This window comes from Miniopterus schreibersii (assembly GCF_964146895.1).
Source record: "Miniopterus schreibersii genome assembly, chromosome: X".
NCBI lineage: Eukaryota > Metazoa > Chordata > Mammalia > Chiroptera > Miniopteridae > Miniopterus > Miniopterus schreibersii.
In genome coordinates, this window is record NC_138104.1 from 41,032,263 (window position 1) to 41,059,840 (window position 27,578).

The following is a 27,578-nucleotide window of genomic DNA, read 5'->3' on the forward strand; positions in this document are numbered from 1 at the left end:
TGCAGGGAGTTTTTTGATTATTACTTTAATTTCATTAGTTGTTATTAGCTTATTCAGGTTTTCTGATTCTTCCTGATTCAGTTTTGGAAGACTATATTTTTCTAGGAATTTTTCCAACCCTTCACTTTCAGTCTGTGTGAATCTTTTGTTTTGGGGTGTGTCTCTTGTCAACAGCATATATATGGGTTATGTTTTCATATCAGGTCATCTACACTATGTCTTTTTTTTTTTTTTTTTTGCAGTTTCCATAAGTATAAACATTTTATTTCAATTAAAAGTAGCAGAAATACAAAATAAGAAGTTTTGATAATTATAAAGTAGAGATGATGAGAAATACCACCTATCTTCAGTCTTTAAAATCTTGAGCATCATTCTGCTCTGATGGATTTTTATGTAAACAACTGAGAATTTACACAGAACAGTATTATCTTGGGAATTTTCCTGAATGCAACTCCAATTACAATATATTAAATTCTCAATTATATTTTCTTCAGAGTGCTGTTAGCATTAAAAACACTGAGCTACAGAGCAATTAAAAAAAGAATATACCAACTAAATAGTGTGTCTTCAATGTCTCAGGCTACTACTTTCATCAACTTGATAAAAAATGACTGCAATAGCGAATATATACTTTAGTTCTCTTTACATGATTCAATGGGAGACAAGTGTCTAACTTCAACAACCTTCATTCTTAAGCATGAGTGTCTTCATGCTAATTTAATTTAGTATTTCTTAAAGCTTTATTCTTTCATAGTATCTGGGCAACAAACATTAGAAGTCATAAATAAAATCTGTGATGGTAACATAATTCAGTTGGTAATTAGGTGCCCAAGATGCACAGTAGAGTCACAACACAAGCAGATTTACAACATGCTCTGCCAGAAAGACAATGTAAATAGTTCAGAATATTATACCAGCTTACCATTCCACTCAATGAATCTATGCCCCTTATCTGGTCTTAGCAAAGGCATATCACAGTGTTGATTGAGTATAAACTTTAATCATCTGCACATTTTTTATACAATGTGGCCCCTAAATGCAAGCCAATTCACAGACACACAAAACCATGTAAATGGTACTTCTGAAGTAATTTAAGGTAATTCTGACTATATACAATTCTCACTGAACTCCCTGACTTGAGCACCAGATTCCACTGTAACAATTTTAGAGAATTAATTCTGTTCTTTTTGTTTAGCATCTTGCAGATTTGTGCCCTCATTGGAAGAGTTGGTTGATTGATAAGTACAAAATCTAGTAATTGTTGAGATTTCTCCATCACTGAAGTTGTGTTGTCTTGATGGGGATAATACTATTAAAGTCCAAGAAAAAAAGTCCTTCATGTTGAGGCAAAAAATTACTGGGAATGATGTTATAAATCCCAGCAGGCATATTTTCTAATTCCAGGTAGCAAAACCCACTCCTATAGTCACCACTAGATTTCCTCTGAAAGCCATGGGGACCAGGATCTCCCACCATAGATACTGCTACAACTTCACATGCAACACTACATTGCCTTGGTTCTCTTAGCTCTATCAGTAAAGGCCCTTTTTTAAAATATGGAATTGATAAATGGGACTATTTTAATGAGTCTCTTGGAAATTTCCACATCCTCCAGCACTCTGACCACTCCACTTTCTATGAATCTGTTTTGATAAGGTATATGGTGAAGGAATCTTTGAAAAAGTAAAGCTGCATGCTGAATATACCCGAACTGTGTAATGGAATGTATTCTGTTTTTCATACTAAGAAACCACTAATGTAAAAGTATGGGTGCCAGGTGTGGTCAGCTTTATTTTAGTCAAATAATGAAGGCTGTTAATTTGAATCCCATCAATGTATGGGGCGGGTCAGCTGGGTAATACACTTTTTTCCCATCAGTCTTGTATACAACCATTGTGATAAATTCTTGATTACTTGCAAAATCATCCTTGTCTGTTATGTGTCTACTAAGCAAAACCCAAACTGCAGCGCCCCCTTGTGGACATTACACCTCCAATTTGTACTGGAGATTGTTGGCCAGGCTGTAAGGCATCTTTCACAGGTCCTTGCTTAGCATCCCAAGTACTGTGAATGCATGTTGATTCTTTAAAAAGACCTGGATTCCAACTCAAATAAATCACATCATAATACTGGCAGAGATCATCCCACGAAATCCAAAATATTCCATTGTCTATTTTTTGAGCTGTTCGAGGATCCAAGTTTAAATATTTTTGCAACTCTGGGGTCCAGTTTTTTATATCATTTTCACTATATCTTCCTTTCCAGTGTAAATGACTCCAAGGATTTTTCAACTGGATAAATCACAGCCCCTTGAACTCTCTAATATCCAAAACAGCATAAGCATGTGTGGGAACCAGACCCCACTTTTCTCCTTCAGCTTCAGTCATCATTCCAGTTGATGCAGTGATAAGGACATCCCTTTGGTGAAACCTTTGATAAAGCATTCAAAATTAATTATCCTTACTGAAAGTCTGGCTGTCTGAATGCATAACAATCCTTTCTGGTATCTACCCAGCATGAAGATCAATATTTGAATTGGATCCTAGGAAATCATATCTTCCCCATGACTTTCATATATGCTTTTTCAATGAGAGAAACCCATAATTCACTTTTGTTGTTAGAATAAGAACAGAGAAAATCTCCCTTATGCTCAACAGGTTATTGGTCATCAATTATCACCTTTTTTGGGACACCACTGAGGTGAAGTTTTACCACATACTTTCCACAAGGATTGTACTCTGTCTCACCATCATTATTCTGAGGGTAAATTATGCTGGTAATCAACTTCTTATTAAATTGTCTTTCATAAGCTGCGCTAATAGCCAGTGATTCAATAAAGGAACAATCTGATACTATTGTCTGCTTTATGCTGAAACTGGACACAGTATAAATCATTGTAGGATTGTTGCTGAGGTCTTCTGGGCGTATCCATTTGGAAAACATAGCTTTTTGCTGAGGTGATAATGGTAGCTTGCCCAATCTATCACAGAAAGGCATGGGATAGGCAAAGCATTCCCTCAGGTCAATATCCATGAAAGGTACATATTCTACACCATTTATTTTTGATGTTATTCTGAGAACTTCTATTTCTTCTGCTGTGTATTTCTGTCCTTGTGCATCTCATGACTGTGGACTTATAAATGGCTGAGGTCTTTCAAGGAAGGGATTAGTTCCTAGTGGAAAATGTGTTATCGTTGGAGGTGGCTTTGGTTTAATATTGGTTGACTTGATTTTGCATAATGGCTTTGTTAAAGGCTCACTTAGTGCTTCTGCTCTATCTAGTGCTTGCCGAGCCAACTGTTCAAGTTTACTTTGCAGTTTTATCAGCAGTTTTTAGATAAAGATCTACAGCTTCTGTATACAATTCTATAGCATCTTCAACATTCCCTTTTTCATTGTCGTCAAAAGCTTGTGTAACAAGGAAATGGGCGCGCTGCAAGTCCAACTGATGTTTTAATTTCAAAGGATCAGCACAGCACTCTTTGACTGAACTGCTGAATGTAAAGCCTGAACTCTTTCCAGGTACTCATTTATTTTTTCTTGAATGCGTTCTAGACTTGATCCTGCCACCTCAGCATAAATTAAGGCTTGTGCAGCTTCCTTGTAGTAAAACACCGCCTCAGACTAGCGACCTTCTTGGTCGCGTGGGCCCAGCAAACTCCATAGCGTCCCTCTCCAGCGCCCAGTGCATGGCGCGAGGCCCCGCACCTGGCGAGGGAGCGAGACTCTGAGACAGTGGTGCTTCGCTGACCCGGGGAACCTGGCAACTGGGGCAAGGACTTCGGAGCACCGTGGAAGGACAGCAAAATTTCCTTTGGGCAGCAGAGGAAGGAGAGCAGACCTTCCCAGCTCCGGCAGCCCCAACGTGTCACCCCCACGCTGGGGCAGCCAGGCTTTGCGTCCCCGGAACCGCCCCGCCCCCCCGCAGCCCCCGCCGTCCCCCATCCCCATCCGCCCCCCCACCCCCCCTGCCCCCTCCCCCCACCCCTCCCCCCTCCACCCCCGCCCCCCTCCCCCTCCACCCCCCCTCCCCGCCCCCACCCCCACCCCCACCCCTCCCCGCCGCCACTGCTGCCACCACCGCCCTCTGTACTGAGCAAGCGTATCCTGGCCCTCTGGAGTTTTCCTCAGGTTGGGGAGGGGGAGGCCGGACTCCTCCCCTGGGCTACACAGGAGGTGGGTGGGGCTATGCTATGTCTTTTAATTGGAACATTTAATCCATTTACACTTAAGGTTATTATCTATAAGTACTTATGTACTGCCACTTTTTTTTTATACCTATGTTCATCTCTCTATCTCTATTTCTTCTTCTTAAAGCACTCCCTTTAACATTTCCCACAATGCTGGTTTGATGCTAATGTTCTCCTTTAGCCTTTTACTGTCTGGGAAGTTCTTTATTTCCCCTTTAGATTTAATTATGATGTGTCTTGGTGTGGGCCTTTTGGATTTCACCTTCCTTGGAACTCTCTGTGCCTCCTAAACTTGTGTGACTTTTTCTTTCACCTGGTTAGGGAAGGTTTCTGCCATTATTTATTCAAAAAGATTTGTTAACCCTTGCTCACTTTTTTTACCTTCCCTTATGGCAGTCCTATGATTTGAATATTTTCATATTTCATGTTGTCCCACAGCTCCCCTAAACTGTCCTCCTGTTTTTTAATTGTTTGTTTTTGGATCTCTGATTGAGTGCTTTTCTACCCTGTCTTCTAATTTGCTGATCTGATCCTCAGGTTCGACTAATCTGTTATTTATCTCTTCCAATGTATTCTTTATTTCTGCTATGTCACTCTTAATTTCTTTCATAGTTTCTGTATCTTTTCTCATGCTGCTGAGCATTCTTATAATCATTCTGATAGATTGCTTATCTACATTTTGTTTATCTCTTCTTTTGGAGAATTCTCTTGTTCTTTCATTTACGCTTGTTTTTTTGGGTTTTTTTTTTTTGTCTCCTCATTTTGGCTGCCTGTTTGAGTTTGTTTCTATGTATTAAGTAAATCTGTTAAGACTCCCAGGGTTTTTTGGGTGGCCTCTGGTACAGGCCAATGTCAGATGCTGTTTGTGACTGTCTTTTGGTATCCTGTTTGGAGCTATCAGTGATCCACAACTTGGGGCTCCCTCTGATGTGGCTGGGTGCATTTGGAAGGACCAAGATGTGCACCAAGGTCTGATTTTTAAAGCCCTGGATCCAGAAGCAGATCAGGCAAAGACTCACAGCACCCAGAGATCTATCTCTGCCTACATGCTGATTCTTATTCTTAGTTTCTTAATGAACCTCAGACTGTAGACCACAGCCAGGTATAAACTTCACAGTATGGGGCAAGAGGTTTTCTGATGGGTGGGGCAATTACCCTCCCCCAGGCAAAAGCTGCCTGGATGGTAAAGGTCTGCCATCTGCAGGATATATTTCTCAGGCAGACATATATACTACAGTATGGGGAAATGATTCAGCACAGGAATCCAGATGGCATCCTCCAAGCTCTATCCCCAGAGCCAGCACCCCTAGATTTTCCTTACAAAGCTCTAGTCCACTCTGCCCTCCCTCAGCCAGAGCCCAAGATGAGTGGCACCACACAAAGTTTTTTCATTAGCCCTTTAAGAAGTTTCCTGTATTACCAACCATCTCTCCCTGGCAGACAGAAACCCCACTGCTTTTCATAGCCAGTTGTTATGTGAGTACCTTTCTCAATTCTGATGCTCTGGGATGGGGAGCCCAGCGTGTGGTTTAGACTACAGAGTCCTCAGTGGGAACTCCCCACAGATGAGATATCCATGGGGAACTTCAGCTGCTGCCTGTGGAATCCTGGCCAGTCCTTTTGCACCTCCACACTTTCTACCAATTTTTATGTGGTCTCCATTTTATGTCCTTCGTCATAAGAGTTCTCTCCAGCTAGTTTTCAGTTGATTATTCAGAACCGTTTTTCTATATTTTAGTTGCAATTTCAGTTTATTTCGGGGAGAGCATTAGTGTAGCTTTTACTTAATCAGCCACATCTGGTATCCCCTCCAACTGATTTTTATTTGTGGTTTCTAGTTCTTTTTTCATGCTGTTGTCATTCCCACTAAGTTTCTTGTAATTCTCACTAAATTCCTTGAGCATCTTTTTAACCATTATTTTGAACTTTACATCTGATAAATTGCTTGCTTCCATTTCATTTAGCTATCCTGGAATTTCCTCTTTTTCTTTCATTGGGGGTTATTTCTTTGTCTCCCCATTTTTGCTGTCCTTTTGTATTTGTTTCTATGCAAATTTCTATACCTCCCATTCTTCCTCAGATGGCTTTATGTAGTACGTGTTTTGTGGGACTCAGTAGTGCAATCTCAGATCTCCTGAGCTGAGTGCTCTCAGAATGTCCCTTGTGTGACTTCTTTGAGCTGTCCTGTTGTAACTAGGTATTGAATGTTGTTGTTCCATTTGTGGGAGGAATCTCCTCTTGGGCTGGCTGACTCACCATGTCATGCAAGCTGTTGTACAGGTGCTGGCAGAACAAAACAAAGCATAAGAAACCAAAACAAGAAACAAAATAAAAACATATACCAGACCCCTACAATGGCAACAAAAACAACCAAAAACGAAGATAGAGTTAGGAAGGAGAATATAGAACAAAAATAGAAGAAAATACAAGGGAAAAAAAGGGGGAAGAAAAAGGAATATGAAATGGCAGAGATGAAAGAAAAAAATAAGAATAAAGAATAGGGTAAGGTCTATCTTCAGAGCAGCGCAATTTACAGTAGCTAAGATCTGAGCACAGCGCAAGTGCCCAACAGCAGATGAGTGGATAAAAAAGCAGTGGGACATTTACACCACGGAATACTATGTAGTTGTAAAGAAAAAAGGTCTCGTACCTTTTGGGACAGTACGGATGGACCTGGAGTATAGTATGCTAAGCAACATAAGCCAGGCAGAGAAAGACAAATATCACATGATCTCACTAATATGTGGAATTTAAGTAGAAAATGAACTGATGAACTAAATAGATCCAGTGACAAAGAAGCATGGAATCTCAGAGGGAAGGCAAGGGTGGGTGGGTGGTTGGGGAGAGATTAACCAAAGAATTTATATGCATAAATGCATAACCCATGGACACAGACAATATTGTGGTGAAGGCCTTGGGGGGTGGGGGCTGAGTAGAATGGATCAATGCGGGAAAAATTGGGACATCTGTAATTCTTTCTACAATAAAGAAAAATTGAAAAAAAAATAAGGTAAGAAAAATTGTATAAAATAAAAGAGGAAGAAAATTATGAAAAGGAAAATAGAGGAGAAAGCAGATAGACAACAAATAAGAAAAGGAAAAACTGAGAAAACAGGAGAAAGAAGGTAAAAAAATATGGTAAGAAAAGGGAAGGGAACATTTAGATCTATGAAAGGAAAAGGGGAGACTAATAACAAATCAATAAAGAAGAAAGATAAGGGAGATAAAGAAGAAAAAAATTAATGTGGTGTTCATCTCAGCAGAGTTTATTGTCTCTTGGAAGTTCCCTTTGCATCCTGGTCCTCTGACTGAAGCTAATTGTTTTGTCTGTAAATTCTGGACTTCTTGGGAAGTATTTAGGGCTAACCACTGTCAGAAACTATCCTTTGCCTCTCAGCAACCTGTTTGAAGCTTCAAGTGATCCACAGTTTGTGTCTTTCTCCACAGGACTTGGCTCCATGTGGGAGGTTCCAAGCTGCATTCTAACACTGATTTGCTAGCAGCTTGTGGCCCAGGGGATGGGTCAGCAAACTTCCCCAGGTTCCCCAGGCTCCTCCTCACCCCGTCTCCATCTGCCAGCAGGCTGTCAATCTTAATCACTCAAAAGTCTGTTTATAAAAGGGCTTTAGGTGGAATCAGGAGTCTTGACCTCTGGATCCCCCATGATAAGGAGGTGACATTCAGGTTTTAAGGAAAGTGACGGGTGTGTTTCCCTGTCCCAGGTGACATTCAGGTTTGAGGGAAAATGATGGGTGTTTTCCCTGTCCCTCCTCTGAGAGTGCCCCAGAATATTTCCCTTCCTTCAGCTGGGTGTAGTTTCTTGTATGCGATTTAATGGTATCAGGTGGAACCTCGAATTTCTATCAGCTCTCCCATGCAGGGTAAACACCAGTCAGGTTCCAGGGATAGTGGGGTGGATGGCCCCACAACCTATCTTGTCACTGACACGTCCTGGACCCTTCAAAGCTTCAGGCTTGGGCTCTCTTGCTGTCTCCTCTTCAAAAATCGAAATGCAAGGTGTGGCAGGCAGGGCTCCTGAGGCTGTGGCAGCCTGTAGTGCCTAGGGTGGTATAATTTTCTTTGGTATTTTCCTTTTTTGAGCTGTGACTTATGGGAGGGGCCAGCTGTTTTTGTTTTAGGGGTATAGGACCAAATGCAGGACTCCCGGCTACTGCTTTTCCTTGTCACCCCCAGTACTTTCCACCCAAGCCTCTCCTTAGGCACCTTGAGTCTGCGCCACCCTCCTTCTTCCAAAGCTTCAGGTGAGTAGCTGCAGAGGAAACTCCTGTGTGCTCTGGGTTTAAAAACAAAACTGCGGCTTTAACTCTGACCAGCTCCAGACTCCCAGGTGGCCAGCAGTCTTGCTGCTTTTCACAGCTGGATGTTACGTGGGCTTCTTGTCTGGGCTCTGGTGCTCCAGGGTGTGCAGCCCAGCCTGGGTTTTGGGCCTTAATGTTCTCAGGGAAATAACCCTCCTGTAGCCAAGAGATTCCTCCTCACTCTCAGCCTACTACCCCTGGAAGCTGGATCAGCCCCTTTCTGGCCTTGCCCTTCCCACCAGTCTCCAGGTGTTTTCTGTCCTTCCTTGATATATCTCTCCTCCTCAGCTGGGCCTCAGTTGGTCATTCCAGGTGAATGTTCCCTAGTTTAGTTGTATTTCCAGTCAGGCCCTGGGAGGAGGTGCAAGAAAGATCTGCCTATTTGGCCACCATCTTCTCCACAGGCCTAATTTAAATCCGACTCATGTTACCCTGCTTTGGCTCAGGTACTGCTAAAATTGAGACGTTTAATTTTAAGCAAGAGCAAACTAAATCTCTCTTCTAAAGAAAAGCGGGAACAGCCTAATCATATGGTTTTTATCCTTGATTTTGTTAATGTGGCCTCTCACTGGGATTGATTGCATATATTAAACTATTCTTGTGCCCCTGGAATTTATCCCACTTGATCATGATATAGTACATCTTTAATATATTGTTACATTTAATTTGCCAGTATTTTGTTTAGGGTGTTTGCATCTGTAGTCATGAGAGATATTGGTTTATAGTTTATTTTGTGTGTGTGATATCCTTGCCAGGTTTTGGTATCAGGGTAATGTTGGCCTCATAAAATGTATTAGGAAGTATTGCCTCTTTTTCAATATTTTGGAAGAGTTTAAAAAGGATAAGTCTTAAATCATTTTTGCCTGTTTGGTAGAATTCACTAGTGAATCTATCTGGTTCTATACTTTTAATTTTGGGGAGGTTTTTAATGTTTGTTTCAATTTCCTCACTGTTAATTGGTCTATTTAGATTTTCCACTTCTTTGTGATTCAGTCTAGAAGGGTTATATATTTCTAAGAACTTGTCCACTTTTTCTGAGTTATTGAATTTCATGGCATGTAGTCTTTTATAGTGTTCTTGTATGATTTTTTGTATTTCTGTGGTGTCCATTTTTACTTCTCATTTTTTCTGATTTTGTTTATATGTGTCTTTTCTCTTTTTTTCTTAGTGCGTCTAGCCAGTGGTTTGTCAATTTTATTCATCTTTTCAAAGAATCAGCTCTTTATTGTCTTATTTTTTTATATTGTCATTTTGTTCTCGTATTTCATTTAATTCCCTATTATTTATTATTTCTATTATTTCCTTCCTTCTGCTGACTTGGACTGCATTTGTTCTCTTTTTTAGGTCTTTAAGATGTAATGTTAAGCTATTTATTTGGAATTTTTCTTGTTTCTTGAAAATGTCCTGTACTGATATAAAATTCCTTTTTATTACACTTATTGCTGCATCCCAAAAGTTTTGATATGTCATATTGTAATTATCATTTGTTTCCATGTACCTTTAGAATTCTCATTCTATTTCTTCTTTGACTCAGTCATTTTTTAGTAGCATGTTGTTTAAACGCTACATAATTGTGGGTTTTTTTTCTGATTTCTTTTTTCAGTTGATTTCCAGTTTCAGAACTTTGTTGTTGGAGTACATGCTTGGTATGATTTCAGTCTTCTTAAAAAATTAAGACTAGTTTAGTGTCCCAACATATGGTCTATCCTTGAAAATGTTCCATGTGCACTAAAAAAGAATGTATAATCTGTGTTTTGGGAAGAATGGCCCCGTAATTGTCAATTATGTCCATTTAGTCTAACGTGTCATTCAAGGCCATTTTTTCCTTTATTGATTTTATGTTTGACTAATCTGTCCATAGCTGTCAATGGCATACTTAGTTCCCCTACCAGAATTGTGTTTTTATGAGTTTCTCCGTTTAGTTCTCTTAGTAGATGCTTTATATATTTCGGTGCTTCATGGTTGCATGCATATGTATTGAGAACTGTTCAGTCTTCTTGATATATTATCCCCTTTATTATAAAATATCCATCTTTGTCTTTTGTTACCTTTTTTATCTGGAAACCTATTTTGTCAGACATAAGTATGGTTGCACCCACTTTTCTCTCAATGTTATTTGATTGAAGAAGTTTTCTACCCTCTCACTTTGTGTATATATTTGTTTTTGCAGCTGAAATATGTCTTCTGAAGGCAGCATAGGGTTGTGTTTTGTTTTTTGATCCAATCTGCTACTCTGTGCCTTTTTATTGGTGAGTTCAGTACATTTACATTTAGGATGAATATTGGTATATGAGGATTTCCTATAGCCATCTTATCTTTTGTTTTCCAGTAGACTATGATTATATATTTTTAAAAATTTCATTTATGTTTTTCATTTTATTTAGTTTGGTAGTATTCTATGATTTTTTCTCCTCTGTGTTCTTTTTTTAAGTAATGTGTCTTACTTAAGTTTTTTGTGTGTATGGTTACCATTAAGAATATGTAAAAGAAAATTTCATATATACAGTAATTTTTTCCTTCTGAATTTATCTTCATTCCCCTTTGCAAATTCTGATCTTTACTCGCACCCCTTTTTGTTTTAGTTGTTACAAATTGTTCCTATTTATGCTGTGAGTTTATTTCATAACTGCAGTAGCTATTGTCTTCTATTTTAAATGTTTTTATCTCCTTTAACTTTTATATTCAAGTGTATAATACACAATTCTGAAAAAGGGTTATAACATTCTGCTTCTATCTATCTGTTTGCTAGTAATCTTATTCATAGTTATGTTTCCTTTTGTATTTTGTTTCAAGTAGAATAGCTCCCTTCAGTATTTTTTGTAATGGAGTCTTGTGGTAAATTCCCTCAGCATCTGTATGTCAGAAAAGTCTTTATTTTTTACTCTTATCTAAAGGATAACTTTGCTGGATATATTAATCTTGGCTTGTAGTATTCCTCTTTTAATACTTTGAATATTTAATTCCACTCTCTCCTAGCTTGTAAGCTTTCTGCTGGGAAATCCAATGATAACCTAATGGGCTTTCCTTTTTATATTACCATCTCCCCCCCCCCCCCACCCCCGGTTTCCTTGAGAATTCTTTCTTTGTCATTAATTGTGGATGGTTTTAATATAATGTGCCTGGTAGAGAAGTTCCTTTGGATTGAGGTAATTAGGCATTCTGTTTGCTTCTTGGATTAGAGGATCTAGCTCTTTCCAGTGTTGGAAAGTTCTCACTGACTATTTGTTTGAATAGCTCTCTGGTCCCTTCTTCCTCTCTTCTTCTTCTACTATACCCATTATTCTTATCTATATATAGAGTCAGTTTTTGTAGTGTCCTTTCCTCCTTCCTTCCTTCCTTCCTTCCTTCCTTCCTTCCTTCCTTCCTTCCTTCCTTCCTTCCTTCCTTCCTTCCTTCCTTCCTTCCTTCCTCCCTCCCTCCCTCCCTTCCTTCCTTCCTTCTTCCTTCTTCTCTTTCTTTCTTTCTTTCTTTCTTTCTTTCTTTCTTTCTTTCTTTTCTTTCTTCTTTCATCTTTCTTTCTTCCTTTCTTTCTTCCTTTCTTCTCTCTCTGAAGTCTCTCTCTTTCATCTGTATCATATTTAGATTTCTATCTTTGATATCACTAATTTTTTCCTTCACCTGATCAGCTTTCATTTCTAAGCTTGTTTCATGTTTCATTTATTTCCTTGAGTTTTTCATCTCCAGAATTTCTAATTGTTTCTCTTTTAAAGTTTTAATTTTTTTGTTAAAGTACTAATTTTGTTTATTTACTTTATTTCTGGTTCATTAAACTACCTACCTGTGTTTTCTTTTATCTCATTGAGTTTATTTTCAGAAACCCAATTTTAAATTCTCTATCATTTAAATCACATATTTCCATGTCTTTAAGTTTATTTTCTGTAGATTTTTAAAAAATTTTCTTTCTGAGATGCCTTGTTACCTTGGTTATTCCTGGTATTTGATGGATTTTTTCTATGTCTAGGCATCTATGGAAATGAGATTATTAAAAGTGTCTCTTCTCTTTTAGGTTAAGAAATTTTGCCTTTGTTTTCCTATTGGTGGCACTGAAGCAGTTTTTTTAGATTCTTTTACACTGCTCTGTCTTCTGGGATCTCTGTCGGGTGGTGGAAAAGTCCTATATTCCCTGGGGTGATGGGCATCTTCTCTCTGACCAGCTTGTCTTGGTTACAGGGCACTACTCCGTGGAAGGATGTACTGGACAATGGGGTTCTAAGCCTGTGAATTTCCAACACTGTCCCTGGCAACCAGATCATCAAAGTGGTGTAACCATGATGGGTGGGGGTAGTATAAGCTGGAAGGAGCTGACTGGTGCCTTTGTGGCTTTGTCTCCTCTCAGTAATGGTGACTGCAAATTTCTTCTGTTTCTTTACATCATTTTCCTTTTAAGTGTTTCTGTGTCCAAATTTCTGCTTTTTGTAGAAACAGCAGTTATATTTTATTTTGGGTCCACTCTACTTTAATGTGACCTCATCATAACAAATTACATCTGCAGTTACTCTATTTTCAAATAAGATCACATTCTGAAGTATTAGGGGTTAGGAATTCAACATGTGAGTTTTTATGGGGAACACAAATCAACACTATAACACTCTCCATCCATCTCCTGCACATGGTGGAAAAGGCCTTTCATTTATTATTTCCAGGTGATGCATTGTTTATTAACACCAGTGTTACATGGGATAGCTTCTGATCCATAACAAACTATTTTAGAGTATCAAATTTATATTAATATCATCAATATTATGAAAATTCATTTTTACTCTTTTTTACACATTAACTTAGATATGTTTAACTCAATCCTTCATGATTTAGGGACATTTACTAGATATTTATAGTACTTTTTTCTTTTACCAGGTTACTAGTAACTTCATTTTTAACTATCTGCATTTACTAACATACCACCTTCACTAATCCCCAGCTCATGTACATGTATACTACAGTGTGAGTCAAGTCAGAGATACAAAGTGGCTAACTTTTAGTATACATTTTTGATCCATAGACACAAGCCAAAATCATTAGTGATACTATATTTAATATATATTGAGCTCACTCCTACATGCCCTCCCAATCAGGAATTTGTAATATGACACTCAAATAAAATATTTGAATGCACTCTAAATTAAACCGTCATCAGAAACCCAAGCTACTTTTTTCTAAATAAGTTTCAAGAACAATTCCTGAACAAAATGTTGAAATACTTTTTCCCTCTTAAATAAGAAAACCTTTAAAATTAACACACCCTTCTGGCAAAAGAAATGAGAGCAATTGCATGAAATTAAAAAAAAAATAGTCAAACGATCTCATGTCTCTGTTACAGAAAATAATTTTGAGTTGTGCCTGGAAGGAATATGAATTAATATTGCTATTTCACTTTACAGAAAGTGATTGGAAGTTTTATGATTATCTATTTATCTAATGCTGCCATCTAGTGAACATATAAAGCTTGAGAATAATAGTTTCTTCTAGGCATTGCAGTGTTTGTTAAACAAGATTTCACACACATGCCTAGCCTAGCATGGCTCAGCAGTTGAGCATCGACCTAGGATCCAGGAGATCGTGGTTCCATTCCCGGTCAGGGCATATGCCCGGGTTGCGGGCTCCATCCCCAGTGTAGGGCATGGGGGAGGCAGCCGATCAATGACTCATTGTTGATGTTTCTATCTCTCTCTCCCTCTCCCTTCCCCTCTCTCTGAAATCAATAAAGATATATTAAAATATATATATTTCACACAAAAAAAGGTCTTAAAAAATTAATGTATATATTTTATCTTGTAGATTAAAGATGAAGAAAGAATTCTGAGTCCAAAATGTAAACAACATAACTGACTTCATTTTGAAAAAAATAACCTTTATAAGGTAATATTATTTTTTACTCTAGCTGTTTATTTCTCTTGAATTCAATTTTAGCCAACCCTTTTTTAAAAATACAACTAAGGCTTCTACTTGATAAAGGGAGGTTGATTTTGGTGCTGTACTAAATATGAAATTACTTTTGTACATTTCTCTAAAAATAATTGAATCATCAAGGCCTAATATGCCATATATAAAACTTAAGTACTGTAGGCATACCTTTTGGAACATATGTTTGACTTTATTATAGACATAGCTGATTCTTACTGTAGGCTATAAAAAGCATGCTGCACTTGTTAACATTTGTAATTAACCACTGTTTATGTAATTGTTGCACTTACTCAGTTTTATATGGGCAAATGAATTGGCTATATTTGCTTTAGTTAATTAAATTTATAACACATTGGATCAGCAGCAACTGAAATTCATTGTAGCATACAACCAAACAACATAGTTGTAATTAATATCATCTTATTATTTAGTACTTCTCCTTGGGTAAAATTTTTCTAGTTAAACTGTAGCATTATATTGTGGCATAATTATGCACAATTTATAGGCAGGTAGTTACAGGTTTGAATCCTGGTCTACATAGTTGTGAAATTCATATGAGTTAACAGCACCTTAAATTCACTGTACCTGAAACTATGAAAATTTAAAACCCCTCCAAATAATTGAACCTGAGCATCCAAACATACATAACATAATTCTCCTGGATTAATTAAGTCCAGTAAAAGTAAGTTTAATTATCTAGCCAAATATTGGTTATCTATATTTACTATAGCTAGTAGAGTATATGGAACATAAGTTAAGTACACAATAAATGTTTTCTTTCTCAAATTTTATATGGAAAGACATTTAACTATATAAAGCATAAAGTATTAGAGCAATTTTAAAAACATTACAACTGATATAAAATTCCAAGTCATTAGCAGCCAGAGTGCTGATAAATTTTTAACCATCAATTTTTTGGGAGGGTACAAAAGCCTTGATTTGTAACATTTTAAGATGTTATTTTTTTTTTTTTACTGAAATACCACCATGGTGATTTCAAGCTAATGGCTTGCAAAAATCCAAAAAATTTAACAATGGCCCTTGTGAGTAAGAACAAACCAGATCCAGTACAACACTACTTCCACTTGGATGTCTTTCTGTCATTTTATTATTTCATTAGTATTGTATGTAGTTCTGAGTCTCAGAATCATGATGCTATAGTTATTGTTGTGAATATGATAAATTGGCACAAAACATTGATTCCCCCATCTCTTTATAATGATAAAGATTGGGAAATTAACAGTGTGGTGATTGTGGGGGAAGAGGGGTATAGGAAAGATAAATGGTGATGGACACAGACTTAACTTGGGATGGTAAACACAATACAGTGTATAGGTGATATGTTGTGGAATTGTGCACCTGAAACCTGTATGATTTTGTTAACCAGTGTAACACCAATAATTTTAATAAAAAGGAAAAAAAAAATCTTTCTGCTAGAGCTTAGGCAGTGGGTATGTTTGGTTTATCAAATGCCTCTACATGAGATTAGAAAGCAAAATCATCTTGTTTCTCTTTTGCAGAGTTAGCAGAGGTCCCAGTATCAGGTTACCAGCTTCCTAGTTATCCACAGACTGGTAAGGTTTAAGGCTTTTATTATCTTGGTGTGCATTACAGTGTTATACCCAGCTTTCACCTGATTAATTCACACAGAGACCAAATTGACCATTTGGAGATTTTAATAGCTGGTGACTGTGAGCAGGCTCCTGCCCAAAACAAAACTCACAGCCCTGAACAGTCTTTGCAGGGAGAATATAAAGGCAAAAAAAAACCCATCCTGGTTGGGGAGGGGGAGCAGGTGGGGGACTAATGAAGATGGCATACAGAAGCTAAGCTGAGCGTTAATTAATCTTCTTTGGTTAGCTATTCCCTGGAATTTTGTGGGTGGCAACCTTTTACAAAGAGCCAGGGGAGGGGAAGAGGTCATTGTTTTCTACCAAATTTTGTTGCTTCTGCTTATCTTCGAAGTAGCAATTGTAAGGGTAGAAAACAGGAGTGCTAAAATGGGAGTGCTATACTTCAGTAATAAGCATGAAGTAGATTCAGAGCCCACAGCCCTTGCAGTGACTTCATAACTGTGCAGTCTTTCCTATTCTAGTGGTTTCCTGGCCATTGGCAGCTTCTTAATTGTGGTACTGTCAATGTGCGACTTGGTAAAAAGGTTCCTGACTCTAGAAGGACTCTATTTATCTTGGTAGTCTAAGCAGAAGAATCCCCTTGAAGTTCCTTTGTTATCAAATTTAAGGGGTTTATTTGCCTGCACACATCAAAGACCAATTAAATGCCAACAGGAGTTTGCAGCCTAGAAAATAAGGGTTTATTAGTTCAGGGAATGGTGCCAAGCCTGGAGTCACAGGTAAGTAAGTGCTCAAAGATCAGGCATCCTGATGGCTTTTAGGGGCTGGGTTATATAGCGGGAAAATCATTATTCATAGTGAATAAGGGAGTTAGAGTTGTGGTTTCTGCTGATTGGTTGGTTCTAGGACAGGGGGTAGTTGACCATTGCCTCTGTCCTGATGTCAGCCATGACATTGCTTCATCTGGTTTCACTGCATTTCTGGGTCTGAAGCTGAAAAACAACTGAGGCCTAGATGTTATCTTTACTTTGGTTGAAAATCCTTCTCTGTAGTCAACAGAACCAAGGCTTTGTGTCTAAGATTATTTGATGCTGACAAGGTCCTCATTGTCCTGAGGGCTTAATGATTAAGTAAGCGAAGGTACAAAGGAAAAGGAGGCAGACGAGTCAGTGTGCTGGATAAGGCCAGTTTGAATCAAAGGAAAGAAAGGAGAAAAATTCATATTAAAGAAATAAAGTTTTTGTGTAGTTACAATGCCCCCTTTTCTTTTGTTCATTCCACAGTCTTAAGGAATATAAGGGAATTGAGTTCAAGGTCAATCAAGAGGGAAGATAAATTCATAAGACAGAGTCAGATTTGTCTGACTATTGTGCTCATCTTATTTGCCTCTTACAGTCTCACAAGCCCACCTGTTCCATAATGGTCCTTGAGCCTTGGAGGAAGCATTCTAGACATTCAATTTATAAGCAGGAACCCCAGCAAAGCTAGAAGAAGCAGGAGGCCAGGATACCTGTAGTATAAGTAAAAATCAGAGGAAACCATAAGTTAGTCTCTGAGTCTTTACAACTGCTAGTTGAGAAGACCTCCAGATAAAAGGCTCAGAGCTTCATTTTTACAGGAATAAAGGCAGGCAGTTACAACCTGACAGATTACCGTAGTCTTCCATCTGAACGTCCCTGATGTACACCTTGACACTAGCTCTTTGTTGCTTACACAATATCAGTCACTGAAATTATTCAAGCATGGGCTGTTGTGATTATTTCTCTGAGGTTTACATTATAGGTTCTAGCTGGGGTCTTCAGTTGCTAGGCTCAGAAAGAAACAGTTTTAATTCTCAATATTTCCACAGCAGAAGATGGGAGATAAATGAAACACTAGTTCAGAGGGCTATAGCTAGACATTTTTATTTAAAAATCAGGATCCAGTCTAGTCCACAGGTGAAAAATAAGATTTTAAAGGCAAATAACTGAAGTAGAATTTAACTCTTTATTGGGCATGATGGTTTCTATTGAAACAAATTTCTTTCTAAAATTGCCCTCATTTTATCAAAGAAAACCAAGTTAAGACCAATTTATTGTATAAGTCTAGTTTCAATAAATTTGGGCTGCTATTTGCATAAGTATGACAAGAATGGTAATTGATCATATAGGCTCTTATTAAATTTGTTTTGCTAGAATTTCATTAGGAACATCCATATTGAACTTTAATTAACATCGAAAGGCTAAAATGTCAAGCTACATAGTTGCCATCAGCATTTGCCCACAATGCCTATCAATGGGGGTAAATTTCTCAGGTTCTCCGGGTTCCCCAAAATGTCTTGAGATTCTTCCTTCGCTATCTCTCAGGAAAGAAACCTTTGTTCTTTACCCAGAAAGACTGCTGTGAACCATGTAAGTAAGGTATCAGTTTGTTTCTCTAAGAGGCCTTTATTGGCTTCCAAAGTCAACCTTCATTTCTTAAAGCTTTCTGGTGACATCCAGATTCTACATATGTACCTTTCAGACATGACATTACAGCCAAAATCTTGGTAATAAACAAAGTTCCAATTGTGCCCTGTTAAAAAAAGAATATATTCCTATCAAATTTATGCACACAACCACATTACCATGAAAATAATTATTGTCACTCATTCAGAGTCTCCAAAACTACTGGAGGGATTAGATTGGTAAGGAGAAAAATATAAATGTTTCAATATTGCGTACAAATGTATACATTACCAAATTGTTTTAAGTAATAAATATCTGAAGAGAAAACAAATTTTCTTTTATTTGGAAAAAAGATTAAAATTCAGCAATATATTTTTTAAAAATTATAAAATTATAATTATTCTTTATTCATTTAGTCCATATAATTAATTCTTATCTATCTTAATCTTTTGTCAGCAGTTAATAAATCCAGTTATTCCTTAGAGCCTTAAAATCTTCATCCAGTTTAAAGGTATGAACTGAAAGTTTATTCTCAGAAAACTCTATTTTAGAATAGGTCAGAATTCTCTTTACAGATCTTTCTAAAGATGAAACATTTGAAAAAGCATCAGACTAAAACAGTGACTGCAAATTAAAAAAAAAATAAACTGAGGTGGTTATAGATCTGATTATAATGGAATCAACAAAGAACTGCCTTTGCTAGCATGTAACATTTTAAAACATTTTTATTCATTTTTTGGGTGATGTTGGTTAATAAAATAATTAGGTTTCAAGTGCACAATTCTATGATGCACCATCTGTATATTGTATTGTGTGTTTTCAACCCAAAGTCAAATATTCTTCCATTACCATATCTAGGACCCCCTTTATTCTTAACTACCTTTCCCCCACTCCTCTTCTCTTTGGTAACCTTATTACTGTTGTCGATTTCTGTGAGTTTTTGTTTGTTTGTCTTGTTTGTTAATTTATTTTTTCAGCTTTATATTCTGCATATGAGTTAAACCATATGGTTCTTGACTTTTTCTCACTTATTGTGCTTACATGATATTCTCAGGATGCATTCATGTTGTCACAAGTGGGAGTATTTTATCTTTTCTTATGGCTGAGTAGCATTCTATTGTATATATGTACCACATCTTCTTTACTGAATCACCTATTGAAAGGACACTTCTGTTGTGTCCATGTCTTGGTCACTGTGAATAATGTTGCAATAAACAAATGGGTATATGTATCATCTTGAATAAATGTTTTCAAAATTTTCAGGTATATACCCAGAAGAGGGTTTGCTGGTCATATTGTAACTCTATTTTTATTGTTTGGAGGAACCTCTATACTGTTTTCCATAGTGTATATACCGGTTTACATTCCTACAAAGAATGAATGGGGGTTCCTTATTCTCTACAACCTCTCCAACACTTGTTATTACATGTCTTGTTGATAATAACCCTTCTAACAGGTGTGAGATGGTATCTCATTTTAATTTTGATTTGTATTTCCCTTATAGCTAGCGAAGTTGAACATCTTTTTATATATTGGTTGGCCATTTGTATGTCTTCTTGGGAGAAGTGTCTGTGCAGGTCCTCTGACCATTTTTTAATTGTATTGTTTTGTTGTTGTTGAGTTGTATGATTTATTTATATATTTTGGATACTAAACCCTTGTCAAGGCTGTTAGTAAATATCTTCTCCCATTTTGTTGTTTTCCTCTTTGTTTTCTTGACAGTTTATTTTGCTGTGCAGAAAATTTTGAGTTTGATATAGTCCCATTCATTTATTTCTGCTTTTACTTCCCTTGCCATTGGGGTCAAATTCATAAAATCCTCTCTAAGACCAAGGTCAATAAGTTTTCTTCTATGTAACTTACTCTTTTCTTCTATGTAATTTACTGTTTCACATCTTATATTTAGGTCTTTGACCTATTTTGAATTAATTTTTGTGTATGGTGACATATATAGCAGTCTAGTTTAATTCTGTTGCAATTTAAGCATATCAAATAGGCCTAATTAGTTCAAAACTTTTCCAATACAAGGATTAAAAAAATGTTTTGAGGTGTCCCAGTGGCTCATTGGAAAAATCCAACTTTCTAACTCCCTCTTAGATTGTCTCTTCTTAATCATTCAGAAATAAACAACCTTATTTTAAGAAAAACTTTTTTTAATTCCTTAAAAAATGTATTTCCATACCTTATACCTTTTATTTAATACTGAAAATATACAATTTCTATCCATCTTAAATAGAAATCTTAGCTCTTAGGAATCTCAATTTCTAGTGACAACTAAAAAGGAAGTAATTAATATTCCTTACATTGATCCATTTATTAACACATTTACTAATTTCTAAAAAATGTTTTTTTTCATAACACAAATTTTTTAAATGTGGCATATAAATGTTTGCTAATGGACCCAAATATCTTTAGTTTTTCTATAATAAGCAGAAGGTATATTAACTTATGTTCAGTAATTAATGTTTCAAAATTTTATTTTATTTGGAAATGGTCTAGAGATTCAATGAATATCTATTATTTAATTTAACTTGCAAAACTTTAGAATTTAAAGTTATCAAAGACATTTATAATACCACTTAAGTAATTATAGTTATTGCTAAAGAGCTAACATAAAAGAAGCTTTTTATCCCATTTACATTTATTTAATTTACTTACTCCTACAATTAAGTTTATATTACTTACACAAATTTTATCATTCTAAGATTTTTTGCTGACAAAATTTGCAAGAGATAACATGAACTTATTTAACTAATAAACCCAAGTAGAATAAAATATTATTTAATGCTGATGATTTTAAAGATAAGTCTGTGTAACCAAACAAAACTCAAACCAGCTTTAATATCAAATATTTCCACAGATCAAATGATTCTGAAAAGCATTTGGGTCACTTTCTGTTAGATTTTAGAGAATTCTCATATTAGTATTTGTTTAAGCTAATTTATAGAGCTCCATTTAAAAAATATAATAATATCATTCTGATGTAGAAAATATCACAATACACATGAACATACAGACAGACACACACAGAGCTCTTTTAGCTATGAGACAGGCACCATAATGCAAAACTCTCTGGTTGAGAAAAGAACAGTTGGAATAAGTTGAGCTTCTGCTGCCCAATCCTTCAAGGCCAGCTGAAATGAGGTAAGAATTGGCCCCCTTCCCACAAGATGAGGCACAGACTCAATAGGTAATGAATATAGCCTTAAGCATACTGACACACAATATTTCTTCCTCTTTGTTCCCATAAACTTTTCCTGAATCTGAGAGAAGACTAACAAAACAAACTCAATAAGATATCTCAGGAACTGTTTCCCTCCCTGTACCCAATTGGGTGTCCCCAAGTCTAGAAGATGGTGGTATTCCTAGGGTTGTTACCCATGAAATCATACTATAAGACATCTTGAATTTTCAAAACCAGAGCAAATTCCAAATCTAGGTTTTTTTCAACTTGTCATTTCTTATGCTGCAAACATAAACACCATAGTTTGGGGGTTCCCATTCACAGATTGCCATTAAGCCTCTGCCTCTGATATAACAGGTCAGGCAGCTGCTAGGTGGGGGCCTAGTGGCAAGCCCTGGGCCAAGAATCCCTGAATTCACAAGCAAAAGGTGCCCTGCACAAGACATGAAAATTGTTACCAGACTAAAGGTGTTTATTTGCCTGTGCAAGTCAAAACCCAATCAAATTTGAGCTGAAGTTTGCAGCCTAGAAAGTTATAGTTTATTAGCTGAGAAAATGGTGACAAGTCTGGAATCACAGGTAAGCAGTACTCAAAGATCTGGCTCCCTAGTGGCTTTCCAGGGATGAGTAGAAATATCATTAATCAAGGTGACTAAGGGAGTTAGGGTCTTGGTCATGGTTGTGGCCTCTACTGGTCGGTCAGTGCTAGGGTAGGGATAGTTGATCAATGGTGCTAATCTTGATGTGAGACACAGCAAACTACTTTTCTGGGCCTGGAACTGAAACACAACTGAGGCCTAGATGTTATCTTTAGTTTGATTAAAATTCTATCTCTATGGTCAATAGCCCTGAGGCTGTATTTATATTTTAATGCTGACCTCATTGTCCTGAGTGCTTAATGATTAAAGGAGTGTATGTGCAAGAGAGAAAGAGGCATGTGAGCCAGAGTGCTAGATAAAGCCAGTTTGAATAAAATAAAAACAAAGAAGACAAGGTCATATGAAAGAAATAAAGTTTCTGTGCAGTTACACCTTGAAAATATTACATTTATTTATGTCCTAATATTTTGGCTTAACTTTATTAATTACATATTCTCCTTCAGTTACTGGCTTATTTCTTTGTTCCCCATTACAGCTAATATTTTTAACATATACACTCTCCTTCCCCACCTACCATATATATATTCTTCAATTCACTTTAAATTGCACTTTTCTATGACTATTCCACCAAAATTTATTTTTATAAGGTCATAAATGATCTTAGTGTTAGCAAATCTAAAGGATATTTTCCAGCACTCATACAAAAATAATATGGACTAAAAATGAAGCCAAAGGTATGGCTGTAAAATTCCTTTTCAGACCTGAAAATGATCTAAGGTAAGGTTCCAGTATATATTTCAGTCTTATAAAAAGCCCTCTAAAGCATTTAAGAATTTATGTCTTAGACCTGAGCAAAAAGTAGAGTTTCCAGTAATTTTCATCTGTGTTTCAGTCATTTGCTCAAAGTAGAGAGTGCTTATCTTGAATAAATTTGTGAACAGGGCTTTAGTCTAGTATAGTGAACCCCAACAAGATTTATGGGAGTCTCACAAAGTATCATGTAGAAGTATATTTGCAGAAACATTGCCAATTTGAATTGAAATGGTCAGAGATGTAGAAAATGTGAAAAGGCCTTTGACCAAAAATTCCTCCTGGTTGGAAATAGAATAAGAGGACCACCCAACTACAAACATATTTTGTGGACTTTGAATTGATTCTATAATAAGATGAATCTTTAAGTACCTTAGGAAGGCATAAGTATATTTTACATGCAAGAGGGCACATCATTTTTTCTTTTGCACAATAAAATTTACTCTGATAGTTTTAAGATATGGCAACAGGAGGATTAAAGATGGTGGTGGCCTGAGTGGAACCTACTCTGACCCTCTCCAGGGACCAAACTGGGATTACAACTAAAATATAGAAAAACCATCCTGAATAATGAACTGGAAATGAAGATGAGCTGGAGAGCACCCTCATAATCAAGGAGAAAAAGTGGAGACCACATAGAGACTGGGAGGAAGTGGGAGGATGCAGGCTTTGGAAAAGCTGAGTTTGGCATGCATGTTGGTCCTCTCCAAACACACCCAGCTCCAACAGAGGAGACCTCAAGCTATGGGTTATTGATAGTTCCAAACAGGGTACTCAAGGCCAGTAACTAATAGCATCTGACTTTGGCCTGCACTATAGACCTTCCAAAAAGACTGAGAGTCCTAGCAGCCCTACTTAATATTATAGAAACAAACCCAAGTAGGCAGGGGGAATGGGGAGGCAAAAAAACAGGCCCCATATGAAAGAACAAGAGAAGTCTTCAGAAAAAGAGCTAAATGAAATGGAGATAAGCAATCCATCAGGTATAGAGTTAAGAATACTGATTGTAAGGATGCCCAACAGCATGAAAAAAGATATGGAAACTATGTAAAATGACCAGTCAGAAATGAAGAATATCATAACAGAACTAAAGAATACATTTGAAAGAATAAACAGTTTAGAGAAAGCAGAATATCAGATCAGAAAATTAGAAGACAGGGTAGAAAAAAATCACTCAATCAGAGATCCAAAAAGAAAAAACAATTAAAAAATAGGAGGACAGTCATAGGGAGCTGTGGAACAACATACAGTGTAACAATATTCACATCATAGGAGTGCCAGAAGAGGTCAAAAGTAAGCAAGGGTTAGAGAATCTTTTTGAAGAAATAATAGCAGAAAACTTCCCTAATCTGGTCAAGGAAAATGTTACACAAATTTGGGAGGCATAAAGAGTCCCAACATAGAAGAATCCAAAGAGGCCCATGCCGAGACACATCATAATTAAAATACCAAAAATTCAAGACAAAAAGAGAATCTTAAAGGCAGCAAGAGAAAAGCAAGCTATTACCTACAAAGGAGCTCCCATAAGGCTGTCAACTGACTTCTCATCAGAACTTCTACAGGCCAGAAGGGAATGGCATGAAGTATACAAGGTAATTCAAAACAAGGATCTGAAACTGAGAATACTCTATCCAGCAAGGCTATTATTCAAAAGAGATGTTAAAATAAAGAGTTTCCCAAACAAAAAATTCTGAAGGAGTTTATCACCACCAAACAAGCATTGCAGGAAATGTTAAAGGGACTGCTAAAATAAGAAGAAATAAAAAGAGAAACAAAGGCATAACGATTTAAAATGGCAATAAATGAGGAACTATCAATAATAACCTTAAGGACTTTAAGGAAGAGATCAATTGCAATACAGTCATAGTCATGGACTCTAACACCCCACTGACATCACTGGATAGATTTTCCAGACAAAAAGTCAATACAGAAACTGTGACTCTAAATGGCACACTAGATCACATGAATTTGATATTTACAGAACATTTCACCCCAAAGCTGCAGAATATACATTCCTCTCAAATGCACATGGGTCGTTTGCAAAGATAGACTACATGTTAGGTCACAAAACAAGTCTTTCCAAGTTAAAGAAGATGGAAATCATATCAAGCATCTCAGATCACAATGGCATGAAATTACAAATCAACTACAGTAAAAACACTCAAAAACATTCAAACACATGGAGGCTAAATAGCATGTTATTAAACAATGATTGAGTTACCAATAAGATTGAGAAAGAAATAAAAAAACTTCTTGGATATGAATGAAAATAAACACACAACAACCCAAAATTTATGGGACACATTGAAAGCATTCTTAAGAGGGAAGTTCATAACACTACAGTCCTACCTCAAAATGCAAGAAAAATTTTTAGTAAACTAACCCTACAACTTAAAGAATTAGAAAGCTCCCCTGTGAATCTGTCTGGACCAGGGCTTTTGTTTGCTGGGAGTTTTTTATTGCTGCTTCAATTTCATCAGTTGCTATTAGCCTATTCATGTTTTCTGATTTTTCCTGATTCAGTTTTACATGATCTCACTCATATGTGGAATCTAATAAACAAAATAGACTAAGGAACAAAATAGATTCAGAGACACAGAAGCATGGAACAGACTGATGAATCTCATTGGGAAAGGGGGTAGGGGAGTGGGTAGGAAGACATTAATCAAAGAACGTATATGAATATATGCATAACCCATGGACAGACAATAGTGTGATGAAGGCCTGAGGGGGAGGCAGATGCCGGGTGGAAGGGATCAATGAGAAAATAAAGGGATATCTGTAATATTTTCAACAATAAAGATAAATTATTTTTTTTCATTTTTAAAAGAATAAATATTATTGAAAAAAGAAACAAAAATGTGTATAATTGGACAATTAACAAAAATAAAGATTTCCAAACTAATGAAGTAACGGGGTGGAACAACAACCAAAAAAATATATGTCAACAAATGATTTTATACTCTTCCCTTCAGGATGTACAACCCAATTTCCCTTTCTTTGCATGTGTTCTGGACTTAGTAAGTCATTTCTAATGAGTAGAATAAAATAGAATTGATGGTAGATGGCTTCAGCAGCTAAGTAATAAAAGGCACTGCTATTTCCTTCTTTCTCTTTCTCTTAGAGTACTAATAAGTTAGCTGTGATATTTTGAGAAGATGCTAACAATGGAGAGTGTCTTAGTTTGGATGCTATAACAAAAATGCAACTTAACATAAATTTGTTTCATATAATTTTTGAAGCTGGGACATCCAAGATCAAAGTGCTATCTGATTTGGTTTCTTTCTTTTTTTTTTTCTTTTTTTCTTTCTCTCTTGGCACCCTGACTGGGAAATGAACCATTCACCTCTCAGTGGATGGGACAATGCTCAACCAACAGAGCCACACTGGCCAGGGCTGATGTGGTTTCTAGTGAGAGCCTTTTTCATGGTTGTGTCCTCACCGGGAAGGCAGGAGGTGGAAGTGATACCATTGTAATTAATTAGTTATTAGTAACAGAAAAGGAGCAAAGGGAAGGCCAAATATTAGAGTCATGTCATTTGGGCAGCTTGCCAGAAAGCTGGAGCTTTACATTCCTCAGGGAGCCACCAGTCCATTCCCCACAGATCCCTGGGGAATGGGACTGGACAAAGAGGAGATAGACACATGCCCAATAAAGTTTGGGGGACTAGCAAAGGTACTTGCTGTCAGTCACATCTGAAAACAGGTAATTGGCCAGAATATTGGTGGCCACTGCAAGGGCGTAAATTTGGGATATTGAATCCCCAAAACAAAGGAACTCACTCTCTTGTGCTCTTGGTGCTTTTGGTATTCTTGGCTGCCCTTGGGATACTTGTTGTAGGGGGCCAGCTCTCTTGGCTCCCCTGCATTCACCCCCATGGTCCATGGCCCACACACAATGGATAGATGGACTATAACTAGCCTGATGCTAAACTGGACCCTGCTGCAACATGGAACAGAAACTCTGGACATTGATTCTGCTTTTAGCTCTACTAAACCCCCAGCTACACTTCTTCCAAGACTTAAGGGAAATGGGATTTTGGAAACTCAGGGATTTAATTCCGTGCAAATAAAAATCACTCAACCTTCTGTGAGAGTCTCAGGAAATTCTTTCTCTCTAAGTATCGTAAGGACTCCACCCCAGCACTCACTGGGGAAAAGGATACCTCAAGTTTTCCAATATCAAAAGGAAAGCAGATGATCACACTACTTTCTGTCTTTTCAAAAAAAATACTAATTCCATCATGACCCAGTTTACCACCCGAAGTCCCTATGTCCAAACTCCATCACACTAGACATTATAAAGCTTCAACATATGAATTTTTGTGATATAAACATGCAGTCAATAGCAGAGAGAAGCTTTGGCTTATTGTCAACAATCCCCAAGGAATTGAGGAATCTGACTACAGCCATGTGAATGAGTGGGTTTTCTTAGAATTGGATCCTCCAGCTCTAGTCGTCTTCAGAGGACTGTAGCACTGAGTGTTTGACTGTGACCTCATGAGAGACTCTGAACCCAAATGACCCAGGTAAGCTGCTCTCAGATTCTTGATCCTCAACAACTATGTGACATAA

The 27,578-nt window shown here is 37.0% G+C and overlaps 1 pseudogene across 1 annotated transcript; it reads right to left on the bottom strand.

Moving 5' to 3' along the window:
* Nucleotides 1-1,275: 1,275 nt before the first annotated feature.
* On the bottom strand, nucleotides 1,276-26,882 carry LOC308550936 (calpain-7 pseudogene; annotated as a pseudogene). The gene is made up of 2 exons: nucleotides 26,787-26,882; nucleotides 1,276-3,708 (listed from the first exon to the last, which is right to left on the bottom strand). The product of its transcript is annotated as a calpain-7 pseudogene (transcript).
* Between the last annotated feature and the right edge of the window lie 696 nt (nucleotides 26,883-27,578).